At 50.7% G+C, this 12,535-nt stretch overlaps 2 protein-coding genes across 2 annotated transcripts in view; one reads left to right on the top strand and one right to left on the bottom strand.

Annotated features, from left to right (window-relative positions):
* Positions 1-12,535, bottom strand: part of LOC132570344 (solute carrier family 25 member 36-A-like) — a 441,151-nt gene that overhangs the window by 16,166 nt on the left and 412,450 nt on the right. The window lies entirely within an intron of this gene.
* The window catches only part of ATN1 (atrophin 1), a 42,824-nt gene continuing 37,400 nt past the window's right edge, over positions 7,112-12,535 (top strand). The window contains exon 1 of the mRNA XM_060236880.1: positions 7,112-7,236. The gene's annotated coding sequence lies outside the window, so the exon portion shown is untranslated. The remainder of the gene's footprint in view (positions 7,237-12,535) is intronic.

Raw genomic sequence — 12,535 nt, 5'->3', positions numbered from 1 at the left:
AAATGAGACCGCACCATCGATTTATACAGGGGCATTATGCTACTGGCTGATTTGTTATCAATTCCCTTCCTAATAATTCCCAGCATGGCGTTGGCCTTTTTTATTGCAAACGCACACTGTCTTGACATTTTCAGTGAGTTATCTACCAGGCTTAAACCCCCAGGAACAACATTTGAGGCAGGGCAGGGTCTGCTCTGGGAGGATAGAATTGGTGGAGATGACGGTCCTCTCTTCTTTGGTTTTGATGCTGTCATACGTTAGCCTTGGACTGGAGTCCAGGGCTTTCTCTTTCTGCAGGGTTCCTTTAGTAGGGCTTTCCCTCGGAGGAGAACCTTAGAAAAGGAGGACTGTTTTCACAGCACCTCCTTCCCACTCCTGCCAGTAACCTGTCACCTAGTTGCCTCAGGCGAGGTCTGGCTCTTCCTCCCTGGTTCTCCCAAGGTACACCTTTTAAAGGACTGCTTGGGGGTGGGCCAACTCTGGCTGCCTCCACTCCCTCGGTCTTGAAGGATGGGCCTAGGGGAGTGGCAGGTCCTCAGCCCAGTGGGATTCCATTTTTCCTTGCCCCTTCTCCCATGAAGCCTAGAGGTCTTCTCCTCTACCCCCTGCTGACCTAAGAAGGTCACTGCAGCCTGTTCTCTGCTCCACCCTTACAAAGAAGCCCTCCTGGCTCCCACTACAGATAAGGGAGAGGCCACCGCTTGCGGTGGGTTCTGCTGTTCTTCCACCACCTTTGTCGCTTTGTGTCTCTGCTGCTGGCCAACCCCTGGCTATCTGGCATTTCTGACCGTTGTGGCAAGCTGGGAAGCCGCTCCTGCAGCATCACATTGGGCCCTCCCTGGTCAGTTTCCTTGGCACGGTCTAAAGGCCTCTGTCTCCTTGGAAGTAAGCGCAGGGGTAGGAGATCTGACTCTGGCAGGGCTGTAGCCAGTGGGGGAGGGGGGGGCGCAGCAGGTGGCGCCCCCTATAGGCCAGATCTCCTTGCTCCTGTCCCATGCCTCACCCCCCTCCCAAAATGCCAGTATTTTGCTGCAAGGTCAACGAGAAGGCCAAAAAGGCAGATGAGGAGCGAGTGGAAAAGGCAGGTCTCTCTGCAGTTCACTTGTGCCAAGGAGTCATGTGACCAATGTTCCCTCTAAGCGGCAGGGTCCTGTGAGCAAAAATTTTACTTTGTGAGCTACTGGCATTAAAGTTGTGAGCTGCTGCATAAATTGTTGTGCTCTGGGGTCATTCTTCTTGAGCTAAGGCAAAAATGTATGAGCTGGAGGCTAAAAAACTATGAGCTAGCCAGTGCCGCCCCGTGGGTGCGTGGCTCCCCAGGCAGGCTCCCTGCCTGCCACCGCCACCGCCCTCCCTCTCTTCAGTGCTGCGCTCTATGATCGCCACACACCCCCCCCCAGGCCATGCCTTACCAAGGCTGGTCCTTACTGGCTTTGATGCAGATAGGGCGGCTTCTACTTCTTCGAACAGCCCGCGACGGAAGAGGAGACTTCACTCCCCCTCCTTCCCGAGTTTTTGAAAGCCATACAATATCTGTGAAAGAGCCACATGTGGCTCCCAAGCCGCAGTTTGGCCACCCTTGCTAAAGGCCCAAACCAACACCCCTACTAAAGGCCCAAACCAACATTACCCTCATGGGTTTGTGAGGGCGGGCGGGGTATAAATCAAAGAAATAAATAAATGTATTGTATTCTGTATTGCTCAGGTAACATCAGAAGACCCCAGCCTGGTAGGAGGAGGCCATAACACAGCATTTACCTCATCAGTGCCATATTTTGAGGGATCCCTGATATGATCCCAGACAGCACAAAACACAACCCTATTCTGTAGTAACCTCTATATGACAGCAGGTATGTCAGAACGGACCTCATTCTGAAGAATGAGGTGGTGGATTGAGCCAGGCTGTTTTTGAAGGCTTTCCCAGTGGGGATTGGGGGGGGGGGGACCCTCCCTGTGAATGATGAATTAGCAGGGCCAGCCCTAGTTGATACTTGGGTGGGAGTCCAGAGTTGCCACACAGAGGCAGGCCCACCTCTGTTTGTCTCTTGCTGCGAAAAGCCTATGAGGTCACCACAAGTCAGTTGTGTCTTGATTGCACTTTCCATCATTATTAAAACTCCTTGCAGGAACTCCTTTGCATATTAGGCCACACACCCCTGAAGTAGCCAATCCTCCTGGAGCTTACAGTAGGCCCTGTACTTAGAGCCCTGTAAGATCCAGGAGGATTGGCTACATCAGGGGTGTGTGGCCTAATATGCAAAGGAGTTCCTGCTACAAAAAAAAAGCCCTGCCTGCAAGTAAAACCTAGCAGGGAGAAAGGTCACAGCCCGGACATCTCCTGCTGTGCCGCCTTTAAAGCGCCAAAATATTTGTCACTGTTTCGCTTCGTCTTCATCTAATCCGGCTTTCATTGTGATCTGCAAATGGATTGAAAAGACAGGGACATAAACTGCATCTTTGTCTGACACCTTTGCCAATTAGAAACCATTCTGTTTCTCCATGTTCTGTCCTCACAGTGACTTCTTGTCTGGAATATAGATTGAGTATAGATCTGGGTGACCCAGGTTCGAATCCCCACTGTGTCATGGAAGCTTGCTGGGTGGCCTTGGCCAGTCACACACTCACAGCCTGACCTAGCTCATGGGGTTGCTGTGAGCATTAAAAAGGAGGATAGGACAGGGCCGGATCTAAGGAGGTCAGAGGGGGCGCTGCTGGAGGGGAGGGTGCCATATTGGGTATGGAGTCCATGCTATTCTATGGGCCCATAAGATAGAATGGGCCTCTAAAGGGGCATCATTTTTTAAATTTTGCCCCCTCCCTCAAAAAACATGTAGATCTGGTCCTGAAATAGGTGAACAACCTAAGCCACTTTTGGTCGCTGGTGGGGAGAAAGAGATAAGTGAAGTAAATAATAAATATATGTTACTTTATGGAAGAATTGTCTATATGGGTTTAGTTTACAGGCTGGAACAGATGCTGTCCTTTTAGTTCAGTGTAATAAATTCAGATCTATCAGATTTATGTCCCTCCCCCCCTCATTCACAAACGAATATATTTTAGAATACACAAGCCATTTTTCTCATTTGAGTATGTGTGTATCTAGAATTTATTAAGCCAAGGGCCCTGTGAATAATCCTATGATTATTGAGAATACTTTATAGCAATCCCTCAGCCAATATCTTGTTTTGATTCCATCAGTGCAATCTTAAACAGTTAAACTCTTCTCCACCCATTTACTTCAGTGCCGTTAGAACTAGTGTAACTATGTTTAGGATTACATTTTCTTATTCTGTAATGAGGAAGATTACCAGAAATTCATTCTTACCAGAAGATTGCCAGAAGTTTTCTTCTTTGCATAATAAGTGTGCAGTTATAACTCATTGGTTGCACCAAATCCAGATGGCTGTTCTCCAGGACACATTTCTGTTGTAGTGAGACTCATTTTCTCACTGTTCAGTTCGCAAGTTTCCACCCATGAGAAAATGTTTTCTTTCTTTCTTTCTTTCTTTCTTTCTTTCTTTCTTTCTTTCTTTCTTTCTTTCTTTCTTTCTTTCTTTCTTTCTTTCTCTCTCTCCCCCCCTTCCTTCCTTCCTTGTACAATGTGATTAAACACATCTTATAAGTGTCTATTGGCCAGTGCCTGTGCATCATTAGTTCTGACACCATTAGTTCTCTCTCTCTCTATGTAGAATGTGATTAAACACATCATGAGTGTCTATTGGACAGTGCCTGTGAATCATTAGTAGTGATACAACACCAGCTTCACTGCATGGATCATTTTATGACCTTTGTAAAGCTCTTGTCTTTATTACTTTAATATCGTTAATTAGTAGTTTACAAGCTGCTGTTATACCCACATGTAGCTTCTGAGCCACATTTTGGCCACTCCTGAGTTGCAGGGACAAGAAGGGCTGGGCTCTCCTTCCACAACAATAACCAGTTTCATAAACCTATGTGTTCTGAACATTCATTTTCTTTTTGGTAGGCTGATGCACTTTCCTTCCCCAGGACTGGAGAACAAACCTGTCTCTTTAGTTTTAAAATGGCAGACAGTGCAGCTTTACTGTGAAGCTAGATTTGTCTCTGCCAGATTACCTGTGTATCAGCAGTTATTTCAGTCCAGGTCCGAATTAACACTAGGATATGATGGGGGGTGAGAGGCAATAACAATTTGGAAAGGCCCTTCGTATAGTAGTGGTGGGAAAGCAGGAGCTCCAGGCAAGCTTAGAAAATCCTTACAAAAATCTTTCAGGTGACATGGCCTCCAGTGTGGCAGCACCTGCTGGGCATGCAAAAGGTCCCACGTTCAATCCCCAGCATGCTGTTAAAAGGATCAGGTAGGAGGTGATCTAAAAGCCCTCTGAGCAGGCAACACTGACCTTGATGGGCGAAGAGTCCCATTCATTATAAGGTATGTGTGTGTTCAACCTCGTCTTCCCTGCTTGCTTCAAGCCTCAGGTATCATTTATCTGGGTTTGGTACAGCATTGCCTTGTCTCCACTACATCATCATTCGTGTCCTAACAGGATCTGGGAGACCCAGGTTTGAACCCCCACTCTGTCATGGAAGCTTGCTGGATGACCTTGAGCCAGTCACAAACTCTCACTGCTGCCTTTTTCACAGGGTTGTTGCCAGGCCTCGGATTCAGCGGGAGTTCACAGGAGCACAGCTCCTGAACCTTTCTGAGAGTTCCACCTCCTCCTTCCCACGTCCATTGAATAGTAGGTGCAGCTGCATAACAATCCCTGGATGAGCTCCACCACCTATTTTTCTACAAAAACGACCCCTGGTTGTTGTGATGATAAAACGAAGGAGAGAACAAAATAAGCCATTTCCATTGGGGAGAAAGGTGGAGAAAGTAAGTGAATATGTGATGTCATCCCATTCATCACTGTCTTGGAAGTCCCAAAAAGCGAAGTTCTTATTGTGAGTGCGTATGTCTAAGATGTCGAAAATAGACCATATCATGGTTTGTAAGCACGTGGTGTGGCCCAGCCTCCCCTGCATCAGATAGGGCAGAGGTGGCCAAACTTGCTTAATGTAAGAGCCACATAGAATAAAAGCCAGATGTTTGAGAGCTGCAAGATATGAATGTCAGATATAGGCAGGTAGGTAGGTAGGAGGGAAGGGGAGGGAGGAAGGAAGGAAGGAAGGAAGGAAGGAAGGAAGGAAGGAAGGAAGGAAGGAAGGAAGGAAGGAAGGAAGGAAGGAAGGAAGGAAGGAAGGAAGGAAGACAAATAGATGGGGAGAGAGGAAGGGTGGAAAGAAAGCAACTTCAATTTTAAATGCATTCTCTAAACCATCCATTGGCTTGGCTTGGCAAAATGCTTCTCCAAGCTGGCCAATGGGATAGTGGAGGCTGCAAGAGCCACACAATATGTGTGAAAGAGCCACACGTAGCTTCTGAGCCACACTTTGGTCACCCCTGAGATAGGGGGCGCCTCCTCTCATTTTTCCTTTGGCAGTCTCACTTCCCACACTCTACAATCCCTTCCGATTCCATTAATCTATATGGGAAAAGACATAGGCCGAAGTAAGGAAAAAACATAATGACTGTCCTCTCGAGCAAGTCCCCAGAAGTGGCTGCATTTCAAGGGCATCCTCCGGAGGAACACGTGGAAGGTCTGTGGCTCAGTAGCAGAGTTATCTGATAAGGTCCCAGGTTCAATTCCTGGAATCTCCATTCAAAAGGATCAGGCAGGAGGTGATGGGAGAGACCGCTGCCTAAGATCTGAGAGAGAATATTGACCTTGACGGACCAAGGGCCTCATATTACAGCTTCACCTGCCTGCTCCCCTTTTCCAGCCTCAATGGCAGGTCGGAAATGCAGCCCTGGAGTAGCACAGTTCCCGTTCCCCCTTGGCAGCCTCTGGATCTATTCTGGGCCTCTCTCTCCCTTCCCCAATCCCGGGCGCTCCTTTCCTCTCCTTACCAAGAAGTGAGCGCTTGCTCGGGAATCCCGTTCCTGCGGGATCCGATCCGTCTCTTCCGTTTTCCCCCCTCCCAGATTCTGTTGCTCCTGAGTCTTGCCTTGCCAAAAAAAGCTCCAGGCATCTCCCATTCCTTTGTACTGGGGATGGAGAGGGGAGGAGGAATCGCAGGGAAGCTGAGGGGAAAGAAAGGCGAGGGGAGAGGGGGAGAGAGCGGAGGGGCGGCTGGGAGGGGACGACGGAGCCCGGACCTACGCTCCAAGCGCAGCCAGTTCGAAATGTTTGTGGAGCTCACGGGAGACAGACGCATACACCTTCTCCGTCTCCCCCCCCCCCACCAAATTGTTGGTCTCTCTTCCTTCTCTTGCAAACTCCCCATGGCCTGATCACATACTGTAAGGGTCTCTTCTTGGAAGATTTCCACCCCTTCGTAATTTACGCGCGGGCAGCGCGCCAAATAAATGAGATTGTGTGCGTGCGGGGGTGTCGGGGTGCGGGATCGAACCGTCGCCTTGGAAGCCGGCCCCCTCGTGCACAGCGGGACTCGCCTTGCCAAGGCAGCGTGCTTCGGATCGCAGCCAGTTTCCCGACACGCCCCCGCAGCGGCCGGCGCTGCGCCAGGCCAGTTTTTTCGGGGCATGTGGGTTCGCTTGGCGCGCCGGCCCCGGGACTCCGCCGGGGGAAAGCAGGCGCGGGCCCTGGGCCCTCCTGACCCTGGCTGTGCTCCCTTCTTTCCACCCCCCCCAGTGCCCATCCACCCGCCCACTCCTTTTCCGTTCCGCTTGGCATCTCGCCGCCGCCTCCTTCGCGCCCTCCCCACCCACCCGTCGGCTTTCAGGCGCAAACATTTATCTGGCGAGCAGCGGCGGGGGCAATCGATGCGCTCCTGCGCGGAGGGAAGAGGAGGAGGAGGAGGGTGTGTGTGCGTGTGTGTTGTCGGCGAGGGGAAGGGGGGGGCCGGTTGTGCGTTCTGGGCTCTTCGGAAATGGGAGGTGGCCACGGCGGCTGGCGACGGGCGGGCGCAGCGCTGGGCAAGGGCGCAGGCACGGGCGGTGGCGGTGCCTGAAGCCGGGGAGGGGGGGCGCAGTGGGGGTGGAGGCCGCCGCCGACTGTCGGAGGCGCAGAGGGGGGCGAGCCCGCTCTCCCGCCCCCTCCTCCTACTCTGCCGAGTCTCCGAAGGAAGGAGGAGGAGGAGGGAAGCGAGGGGGCCGCTGCTGCCGCCGCTCCAGCTGGCTGCCCGGAGTCTCTCCTGCTGCGCCCCTGCGCCTCCATTCCCCCCTTCATTCGACCTCCCCTCTGGAGCCCGGTAAGTGCGTGTCCCCGGGCGCCCCTCGCCCGATCGCCGCCAGCAGCAGCAGCAACCCCCCCCCCCCCAGCCCCCTGGATCTTGCATTCCGGGGAGGGCTCGGCCAGCCATTCTCTGGAGATGGAGATTTGGAGAGGGGGGAGCGCGCAAAGGAGGAGAGGAAAGTTCGGGGGGGGGGGGTTGAGAAAGCGGATTAACCCCTTTGGCGCCGGGAAGAAGGCGGGCTCTTCTCAGCAGCTCTTGCTTCCCCTCCGGGCTCGCGACTCTGCGGAAGAGAATCCCCTCCGGGACGCCCGAACATCTCCCGGAGCTGGGCGACGACCAACTCCGGGGAGTCTGGGGGATCAAGCCGGTTCTGCTCCGCCGATTTCGGCCCCGGTGTGTGTGTGGGGGGGGTCCTTCCCCAGATCGGTCCCAAGCTTTCGAAGGAAGCAAAGCCTCGGGGCTCTGACAATCCCGCGCCCCCCCTCCACACCTTCCCAACGCAGCCGCGCTTCATTCCGCCTCTCCACCGCGCGAGGCTTCCCAAACGGAGCCCCGTAAGCTCGGCTGCTCCATCAGGCCCCGGAGAGCGCGGAATCCCGCCGGGGATCGACAGCTCCGGGGAGGGGGCAATGGAGGAAGATTATTCCCTGAACCTCACACCCAAGACGGGACTCGTGGGAACCCTAGCACGGTGCATGGGTGGAAGTGTACGGAGCCCGTGAGAAGGAGAGCAGTTCCACCCAGTACGGTGGGGCCAAAAATCTCGTGCAGAGTTCTTCCGCGTCCGGGCTCATTGGAATCGATGTGCTAAGGCTGGAGTTACTCCGCATAGGATCGCAGGAGGTGTATGGTAGAAAGGAGGCGGGGCCTTATATCTTAAGATATTCTCCCGTTTCATGGAATAGCCCGGCCCAGACCCAGAGAACTGTATAAAGCAGGGCTGCTGCTTCTCAAATCCACCCCCCCCCCCAAAAAAATTCCCCTTCCTATAACCCCAACGAAGTAGAAACCTCCATTTTACATTTTTCTCACAACCATAACATACTTGGCAGATACCATCTTTACTTTAGCCTTTCTGAAGTAGGCCGGTTTGTTTACCAGCGCGTTGTTGAAAACGGGACTTTTATCGTATTTACTACATTTTCAAGCTATTCTTGCAAGGAAGTCTGGTCAGAGGGGTGTATGTTCTGTGTGCCTCTGTTTATCCTCACAACAGTCTTGCGAGGTAGGCTAGGCTGAGGCAGCGGCCAGTCCAAGGTCACCCAGGGAGCTTGGATGGCTGAATGGAAATTTGAACTTGGGCCTCCTAATTTTTAGCCTGCTCTTCTGACCGCTGCACCTGTGTACAGCCACCTGGTGAGTTGTTTGCTGAGGAGGGATTTGAATGATGGATTTTCTGGCTTGGGACCGACCTTAGTCCTCCATCAGGTGATCATAGCCGCTGTTTGAAGCGAGAATACCACAGACTCATAAAAAAGGCATTTTTTCCCCTTTCACAAAACCCTTCATAAGATACTTCCCTGCCTCGCCGGGCCCCAGAAATGTCTCTGCTCACGTGAGATTCTCTCATATTTTGTGAAAAAAAATAGTCTTGACAACCGTGGCCGGGGGAGAAGGGAGGGAGGAGATATCTCTACTAGGTCATTGTAGCTGTCAGTTTGCGTGTGTGTCGCTAATGCTATTGCCATCTGTAATATGAAAGTGCGTGCGTGTGTTTATAATATATACACAGCAAGAGGAAATAACTCTTTCTTCCCTGCTGCTCCTTACGCTTTTTCCAATAGTTGCCCCCAATAAAAGCTTCCCAGGCCTTTTAATTACTTTGATAGTTATTCCCCCCCCCCTCCAAAGTGGCCTAGAACATTCATAGAATCATAGAGTTGGAAGGATCCTCCAGGGTCATCTTGTCCAACCTCCTGCACAATGCAGGAAATTCACAAATACCTCTCCCTAAATTCAGAGGATCCTCGTCGTTTCTCCCCTCCCCCATTTTGCCCTCATTGCAGCCACTCCAGTGAAGTTGGTCAGGCTGAGAGAGAATAAATGGCCCAATGTTTTTCAAGCAAGCTTCCATGGCAGAGTGAAGATTCGAACCTGGGTTTCCCGTATTCTAGCCTAACACCATGCATGGCATCATTTGGGGAGTCTCTGAAAAGAAATAATGGCTTATAGCAGGGGCAAGGGAGGGCAAAGGGGACAGGGGAGTAGGGAAAAGATGGGGACAGCCCAACATATTTTGATGCCTCAGGTAGAAAATCCAGGTAGCGTCCCTCTGTACTGGTAAATATAACCTCCACCACCTCGTCCTCATTATGTAGAGTACAGCCAGGAGATCCTAAGATTGTTTGGGAGCTGGAAGTTCTAGCTCAGGGGTGGCCAACGGTAGCTCTCCAGATGTTTTTTTGCCTACAATTCCCATCAGATGCAGCCATTGGCTATGTTGGCTGGGGCTGATGGGAGTTGTAGGCAAAAAAACATCTGGAGAGCTACCATTGGCCACCCCTGTTCTAGCTCATTTAGCACTATGGACCACTAGGTGGCAAACTTAAGTTTTTTTAAAGGCAAGAGGGGTTTCAGGTTTGTCATTGCCTGCCTCTTTGCCACAACCCCGGTTTTCCTCGGACGCTGCCCTTCCAAATACTAGCCAAGGCCAAGTCTGCTTAGCTTCTGAGATCTGACCAGATCGGGCTAGCCTGGGCTATCCAGGTCAGGGCACATTGGACTCAAAGCAGCTTACATTATTATCCTCTCTTCCATTTTATCCTCACAACAGCCCTGTGAGGTAGGTTAGGCTGAGAGTGTGTGACTGCCCCGAGGTCACACAGTGAGCGCCCGTGGAAGGATGAGGATTCGAACCAGGGTCTCCCAGATCCCAAGTTTCTAAAGAACAGAGTCTATTGGCTGTGTTTGGGGTGTCCCACTGCTTCCTTCCAGCCATTGGGTTTGAATTCCTCAAACTTGGGAGACTTGGGTTACCGAGACACCATTCCTCCTTATTCAGGAGTTTCCATGGCTCAGGTGGTCTGCTGAGGGGACTTCTTGGGTACGATGATGTATAAATACCTTTGTTTCGGATGATATTTGATGTTCTCCAGATCTCTTGACCATCAACTGTGTAGCTGTCATAAAAACTGGGGAGGGGGGGATGGTTATTTTCAGTGCTACTATTGTTAGGATTTCTTCATAGCAGAAAGGGCACAAAACCTGTCAGAGCATGCGCTTCGTATGTACCTGGTCTCAGATTCAAGCGCTTGCATTTATGGTTTAGAGGATCTGAGATACTTTGGAATATGAAAGGTCTCTAGAGGTCGGAATCCCTGTAGAGATATTGACAGTCTGAGCTATGTAGGCTGGTGGTCTGATTTAATGTAAGCTGGGCCTTTTGTTTAGTGGATATTTGAAGAATAATTCTAATTCAGGAATAGAGTCTATGAGGCCTGAGGGTCTAGTTAGCATTTCTGGGTTGGGAAATTCCTGGAGATTTGAGGATGGAACCTGGGGAGAGTGGGGTTTGAGGAGGGGAGGGACCTTGGGAGAGTGTCATGCTATAGAGACTGCCTTCCAAGGCAGCCATTTTTTTTCCAGGGGAAGTGACCCCTGTAGTTTGGAGAATGATTGCTATTCTGGGAGACCTCCAGGCCACACCTGGAGGTTGGCATCCCCACCTAGGTGGGCATATCAGCACTTCCTAGGCCTACGTTGCTGTCATGGGTGTATCAGTCAAGAGGAGAAAGACTTGGTCCAGAGGAAATGTAGTCTTATTGTGTTGTAGCCTAGCAGCTCTCCCTTCTGCAGAATATTAAAGTTCTGTTATAAATTTACATTAGAATTTCAGCACATGTACATTCTCCTTGGTCCCACCGCATTGTAGTAGATCCATTTTGATTTCGGCTTCACTCTCAGAAGCTGAATTAGGAATTGATCTTGCACGATTTGCCCACCTTCTTTTACTCTCTTGAGACCAACTTCAGGGGGAAATACTTGTTGCAGAACTGCTATTTTATTATGATTTTTAACTCCTGTTACTTCCCCTGTCGTATTCTGGCTAAAGATACTTTACCGATTTCTCCATATTTCCCCCGGTTTTGCTTCTGGCAGAGGGATTGGATGTCAGAGTAGTCACCCTTCCCTTTTAAGGTGCCAAAACCTATTACTGCGCCTTTACCATTGAAATGATGATTGTAATTATGGCAGCTTACAGCAGCGCTATTTATTTATTTGTTGGCATTTTAAAAAGAGAGAATCCTGCTTTATAGCCCCCAACAGGATATCTTACAAAGCAACATTGAAATCACCGTATTGAAAATTAATGACCGTGTCATAAAACCATTAGGGAGGAAAAAAAAGCCGTGGTAAAAACATCATAAATTAGATTAGAAAATGGCGGCGATAAATTTTGTTGTATTTATTACGCTAACTATTGACTTTCTGACAAGAAAACTCGTGGTGATGTGCGTGACATTGTCCTGTTTTATCCTCATAACATCCCTGCAGGGTAGGCTAGGACTAGCAAAGGTGACAGGGCCCAAAATTACCCACTGAGGTTCATGAGCATGATTAGGAGTTTGATCGGCAACTCATCTCAAATGCCTTTTGAAAATTAAAAAAGCCCAACTAAATGGGGGGGGGGGGAATTAAAAGATGGCATGAGTGCTTACAACAGAGTCCAGTTGCGGGGGGGCAGGCCTCAGATTCAGCAGGAGCTCACAGGAGTATAGCTCCTGAACCTTTCTGAGGGTTCCCTCTCTTCCTCCCCGCCTTCCTTGTCCATGGAATAGGAGGTGCAGCTGCATAACAATCCCTGGATTAGTAGAGCAGGCAGCCGGCCAGCCACCAGGGGCTTTGCCACACCCCCAGCAGCCCTGATTAACCCCTGGAGAAGCCCACAGCACCATTTCTCCACTTCTTATGTGATTCTGGGTGGCGGGTGGCTTTTGCTGGCCTTTTGACTTGGGAGGAGGGGTGGCCAAGGAGAGCCCCAGGCGAGCGAGGCCTACTTGGGCTGGCTGGATCTCTAGCCAGCCCAAGGTGGCCTCGCTCGCCCGGAGCTCTCCTTTCTTGCATCAGGTTGCTTTTGGCTGGGGGGAGGGGGCGGCATATGCTAATGATTATGGTAATGAGCCCCACCACCTATTTTTCTACAAAATGACCCCTGGGGAGGCTATATAATTTATTCACAGAGTGACGAGAAGAGGCACGAATGGGGAACCGAGTGGGAATACGCTCCATGGAAGGGAGCAAAGTTCACCAAGCCGGTTTGCTTTCCCTGGATCCGATTTGCTTTTAAGTAGATTTGCGCTTTGCCGTCAAGGGT

Source organism: Heteronotia binoei, chromosome 4, assembly GCF_032191835.1.
Source record: "Heteronotia binoei isolate CCM8104 ecotype False Entrance Well chromosome 4, APGP_CSIRO_Hbin_v1, whole genome shotgun sequence".
Taxonomy (NCBI): domain Eukaryota; kingdom Metazoa; phylum Chordata; class Lepidosauria; order Squamata; family Gekkonidae; genus Heteronotia; species Heteronotia binoei.
This window is presented reverse-complemented; position numbering and strand designations above follow the sequence as displayed.